At 41.1% G+C, this 5,862-nt stretch overlaps 1 pseudogene across 1 annotated transcript; it reads left to right on the top strand.

Annotated features, from left to right (window-relative positions):
* Positions 1 to 1,984: 1,984 nt before the first annotated feature.
* Positions 1,985 to 5,600, top strand: LOC311615584 (heterogeneous nuclear ribonucleoprotein D-like; annotated as a pseudogene). Its single transcript has 3 exons — positions 1,985 to 2,044; positions 2,502 to 2,715; positions 4,847 to 5,600. The product of its transcript is annotated as a heterogeneous nuclear ribonucleoprotein D-like (transcript).
* Positions 5,601 to 5,862: the final 262 nt, after the last annotated feature.

The raw sequence follows: 5,862 nt of genomic DNA, 5'->3' as shown, positions 1-5,862 counted from the left end.
ATTTAAAATATATGTATATAAATAAAATATAGTTATTAATTTTTATTTGATAAAGTTTTCCACATGATTTCTAGTATATTAAATTAGCCTATTTAAAAAATATTTCTTTTAAGAAGAGAGAAAAAATTCTTGAATCATTCCAGGGCCCTTGGAATGTTCCAAAGTCATCTCTCAGTTAGTCTTGAAATTTAACTTTGAAAGATAATCAAATATATATTAGTGGCCAGGTGCACTAAATTTGTACATGGGGGGCGGGTCCCCTCAGCCCAGCCTGCACCCTCTCTAATCCAGGACCCCTTGGGGGATGTCCAACTGCTGGTTTAGGCCCAATCCCAGGCAGTCAGATATCCCTCTCACAATCTGGGACCACTGGCTCCTAACTGCTCACCTGCCTGCCTGCCTGACTTCCCCTAACTGTCCTTCCCCCTCCCCCCCCCCGCTGGACTGGTAACCCCCAAATCCCCCCCTTTCTGGCCTAGTCACCCCCAACTGCCCCCCCTGCCAGCCTGGTTGCCCTAAGTGCTCCCCCCCATAGCCTGGTTACTCCTAACTGCCCCCTGCCAACCTAATCACTCCCTAATGCCCCCCTCGGACCTGGTTGCCCCACACAGCCTGCTGTTTGGTCATTTGGTCACCCCTCACTAACCCCCCTGCTAGCCTAGTTGCCCCATACAGCCTGTTCAGTTATCTGTTTGGTTGTGATGGTCGTTTAGGCTTTTAATATATATACTAGAGGCCTGGTGCACAAAATTTGTGCATGGGGGCAGGAAGGTGTCCCTCAGTCCAGCCTGTACCCTCTCCAATCTGGGACCCTTCTAGGGATGTCCGGGACTGCTGACTTCCAATTGCTCACCTGCCTGACTTCCTTATTGCCCCTAATTGCTTCTGTCTGCCAGCCTGATCATCCTGTAACCACAGAACATGTACACTGTGTTCTAGTAAAAAGCCTGCTCAGATTGGCCAGAGTCAGAGAGGCAGTCTATTAAAAAAAGAACTGGTGTTGCCTCGGAAGTGGGGGGTAGTCTTATACAGCGAATATAGGCCTAAACCTATGTTTTAACTGTAAAATTAGGGGGTCGTCTTATACGCCGGAAAATACGGTAGTTTTTTCATACTAGAGGCAGAGGATCCGGAGGCTTTTTTTTTTTTTTTTTTTTTTTTTTTTGTAATTACAGACTTTTGATCCCCAATACAAATTAGGCATTTTGCAATTTTAACAAGATCCCACATAGTTAAATATGACAAGGCCACTCATTTTCCTTTAGCCTGATTTAAGAGAGTACCTTTTGACATTTTAATTTCTTAGTAATTTTTCAGTTTAACTAAAATCTTCTCCATTATGGCCTGGCTTGAAAAAGATGTTCTTGTCCACTTTAGATCATGAATTCCAAAGCTTGGCATGGGCTTTAGGTGCAGTGAATCTTCTCATCGAATTTTGCGGTGATCCTCACCTTTACCAGTGATCCCTACCTTTACCAGTGACCAACTTCTTTTCACTCTGGCAAATCTTCTTCTCCAGTCCCTGTCTCGCACCATAAATTCTCCAGTCATTTTGCAGCAAGGGTTCAGGAATCTGGAGAAGGTGTATAAATGAATACTGATTAGACAAGAAATATAAATTTGGAAGGCATTTGGGGAGGCTTTACCGGGTAAAGTTTACCCTATAGCAGGGTGGCTCCCCAAATCTCTAGACCCATGGCTTTTTAATTACTGGAAAACACATTGGCCCTTTAGGAATGCAAACAAGCATATCAAAAGTAAAGTTCAGTAACCAATAAAGGATTATCAGGTTAGGGCAGTGGTCGGCAAACTCATTAGTCAACAGAGCCAAATATCAACAGTACAAAGATTGAAATTTCTTTTTAGAGCCAATTTTTTAAAACTTAAACTTCTTCTAACGCCATTTCTTCAAAATAGACTGACCCAGGCTGTGGTATTTTGTGGAAGAGCCACATTCAAGGGGCCAAAGGGCACTGTGTGGCTCATGAGCCACAGTTTGCCAACCACCGAGTTAGGGGAATTGCCCTCAGCTGTTTGGCAGCAGGTAATAATATGCAGCTCTTCAGCCCTGCTGAAGATGTCCATCAGCCTTCTGATGAACTTCTCACATTTCTTATGCTAACTACTGTTCTTAGCCTCCAGCAGTAAGATTAAAGATTAATCTTTGCCTCGTATCCCTTCCACAATGACTAATATAGTGTTTGTAAGTGTGGTCCAGGGATCCACCTTCTCATTTAAAAAGCCCATGTTGAGCCAAGACTGGTTTGGCTCAGTGGATAGAGCGTCGGCCTGCGGACTGAAAGGTCCCGGGTTCGATTCCTGTCAAGGGCATGTACCTTGGTTGTGGGCACATCCCCAGTAGGAGCTGTGCAAGAGGCAGCTGATCGATGTCTCTCTCTCATCGATGTTTCTAACTCTCTATCTCTCTCTCTTTCTCTCTGTAAAAAATCAATAAAATATATCTTTAAAAAGCCCATGTTGTGTTTTGAACTACATGCCAGCACCCCACTACTCCCCCCAAAACTCCTCCACCACCATGGAGGAGGTATAGCAACATAGAAGAATTTGCAAAGGGATCCAAGATGAAGGAGAGCAAAAATCATCAGGATGATGGTGAAGTGCTTATTGGAGGCCTGAGCTGGGATACAAGCAAGAAAGATCTGACTGAATATTCGTCTCGATTTGGGGAAGTTATATACTGTACAATTAAAACAGATCCAGTGGGGCACAGACCTTCACCCCCCCCCCCCCAACTTTGCAGGGGCCTGAACCCTCACCCCTGCTGAGGGAGGTATCCTGCCCCCATGGCTGCTTAGCTTCCCATGCCCAGCTCAAATTGGTAACAGACAAAGACTTGGCAGACAGCAGCTGCCCTCTCACTGCAACAAGACTTGTTTGAGTTGTCTTGTACCCATGATGTGGGGAACTGGGGTTTTTGATATCTAAACCCAGCCTAGCACAATGAATGCTCAGGGCCTACTCAAGAAGGCAAATAATCCTTTCCACTAATATTTACAGGGTTAAATAAGATAGTTGTTAGAGTATGAAATTTGACAGTAAAATAGTAGTCAAGTTTTCAGGCTACCAGTAATTTAAATTGGCTAATTGAAATAAGTGAATATTCTAGAAAAATCAATTGTACTGGACAAAAAAACTGTTCCTAAAGTGTTAACTAAAATTTTTATTGGCAGTCATCTCATGGTAAAATTGTGTAACATGTAATGAACCTAAAGTAGTCACATTTTAGTGCAAAAAATTAAAATTTAAAAGCTATTAAGATTATATCCAGAGATGGAAGTCTCTGATGATGCCTTACCATAATAGCAGTCAGTAGCTGTGTATCACTGCAGGTTGCCCAGGACCAAACCAGAGAGGGTTGGACCTACATTACCACCATCTGTCCACCATGCAGAACTGAAATATCATTGCTGACATGTACACATAAGGAACTGTTTGACATTGAAATTGGGACTCAAAAGAACTGGTGGCCCAGAAAGAAGCTCACTACAGACTGATTCATATGCCTTTCAGCATAACGATTATTGCTGTCTCATTTTTTATTCTTATAAGTATATTTCCAGTAGGACATGATCTCACTCATCTAGGGGAAATGGTGAACAACATAGACTGATGAACAAGAACAGACCCAGAGATAAGAAGCCATGGGTCAGACTGTTAGGCCTCAAAGGGAGGGTGGGGATAAAAGGGAGAGATCAACCAAAGACTTGTGTGCACACATATGAGCCTAACCAGTGGTCGAAGACAATAGGGGGGTGGGGGCATGAGTGGGGGTTTGAGGATTGGATGGAGGGTTGAGGAAAAATATGTAATACCTTAATCAATAAAGAAATTAATTAAAAATAAGCTAACAAAAATTATATTATAAAATTTCCAAAAGCCTCCTAATATTTAAATAAAAAAATGGGGGATAGTAGAAGAATATCATGTAAGGAAAAATATACTGTAAATAAATTACATCTAGAAAATTTTTACTTTAGAAAATTAACTTTCATTTGTAATGATAACAGCAAGACACCCATGTAAAACATACATGGTGTCTAAGCAAGCCAAAAGAAAATCATTTGGGCAAAAAATGAAAAAGGATCGCAAGTCAAATTTATAGAAAAGATTCCTTTATTAACTTTTGGTCGAGAATATGTTTGTATATTTTCAGAAAACAACTCCAACACCACGTGGATTCCTGCAACAGAGAGGAATTGACAGGACTACTCCAGCTATGAACACAGAAGAGAAACAGTCCAGAGATGGAAGATGCTGACAAGGCTTTGCCATACTAGCAGTCAGCAGCTGTGCATCACTACAGGTTGCTCAGGACCAAACCAGAGAGGGTTGGACCTGCATTACCACCATTTGTCCACCATCCAGAACTGAAATATCATTGCTGACATGCACACATAAAGAACTGTTTGACATAGAAATTGGGACTCAAAAGAACTGTTGGCCCAGAAAGAAACTCACTATAGACTGATTCATTTGCCTCTCAGCATAACCATTATTGCTTGTCTCATTTTCAATTCTTATAAGTGTATTTCTAGTATCACATGATCTCACTCATCTAGGGGAAATGATGAACAGCATAGACTGATGAACAAGAACAGCATTGATCAGACTGTCGGACCTCAGAGGGAAGGTAGGGGAGGGTGGAGATAAGGGAGAGAGATCAACCAAAGGACTTGTATGCATGCATATGAGTCTAACCAGTGGTCACAGACAACAGGGGGGTGGGGGTATACGTGGGGAGGGTTTTGGGATGGGAATGGGGGAATGAAGACAAATATGTGATACCTTAGTTAATAAAGTAATTTAAAAAATAAAAATAAAACAGATCCAGTCACTAGAAGATCACAAGGATTTGGATTCATGCTTTTCAAAAATGCTGCTAGTGTTGATAATGTTTTGGAACTGAAGGGACACAGATTGGTTGGCAAATTGATAGAGCCCCCCAAAAGCCAAAGCTTTTAAGAGAAGGGACCCTCTAAAAGGTTTTTGTGTGTGGATTGAGCCCAGATACTTCTGAAGAGCAAATTAAAGAATATTTTTGAGCCTTTGAAGAGATTGAAAATATTGAACTTCCCATGGATACAAAAGCAAATGAAAAAAAGAGGTTTTTGTTTTATCACATATATGGATGAGGAGCAAGTAAAGAAATTGTTAGAAAGCAGATATCATCAATTTGGTTCTGGGAAGTGTAAAATAAAAATCACTGAACCCAAAAAGGTATATAGGCAGCAACAGCAACAACAAAAGGGAGGAAGAACTGCTGCAGCTGGTGGATGAGGTGGTACTAGGGGCCGAGGCTGAGGTCAGGGCCAAAAGTGGAACCAAGGATTTACTAACTATTATGATCAAGGATATGGAAATTACAACAGTGCCTATGGTGGTGGTCAACACTATAGTGGCTATGGCAGCTATAATTATACTAGGTATAATGGATATGGACAGAGATATAGTGAGACTACGGTGGCCATCAGAGCACTTACAGCAAGGCGTCTCTACCTTCTAGAAAAAATATACATAAGCAAATTATGTTGTTTACACACACAACCCCCTTTGTATCTGTCATTACATGTATGGAGTAGAATGTGATGAAATAGATTTTAAGGAAATAGTATCATACTTGAAAATACTTAGAAGAAAATACTTGTCATATGAAATATAAGCACTAACTTAAAAAGTTCTGCCATGGCCTGAAATAAGTGTACAGATCAGTGGTATTAAATAAATTCATATTGCTGTGAAACCATCATCACCATCCTTGATGGACCAGTTTTGTAGCTTTATAGTGGTGGTGATTGCACATTGTAACTATTAAATACCACCGAATTGCTCATTTTGAAATGC

The sequence above is a fragment of the Pipistrellus hanaki genome (genome assembly GCF_964339955.1).
Source record: "Pipistrellus hanaki genome assembly, chromosome: X".
Taxonomy (NCBI): Eukaryota; Metazoa; Chordata; class Mammalia; order Chiroptera; family Vespertilionidae; genus Pipistrellus; species Pipistrellus hanaki.
Note: the sequence above shows the minus strand (reverse complement) of the source record. Positions and strands in the feature narration are given on the sequence as shown.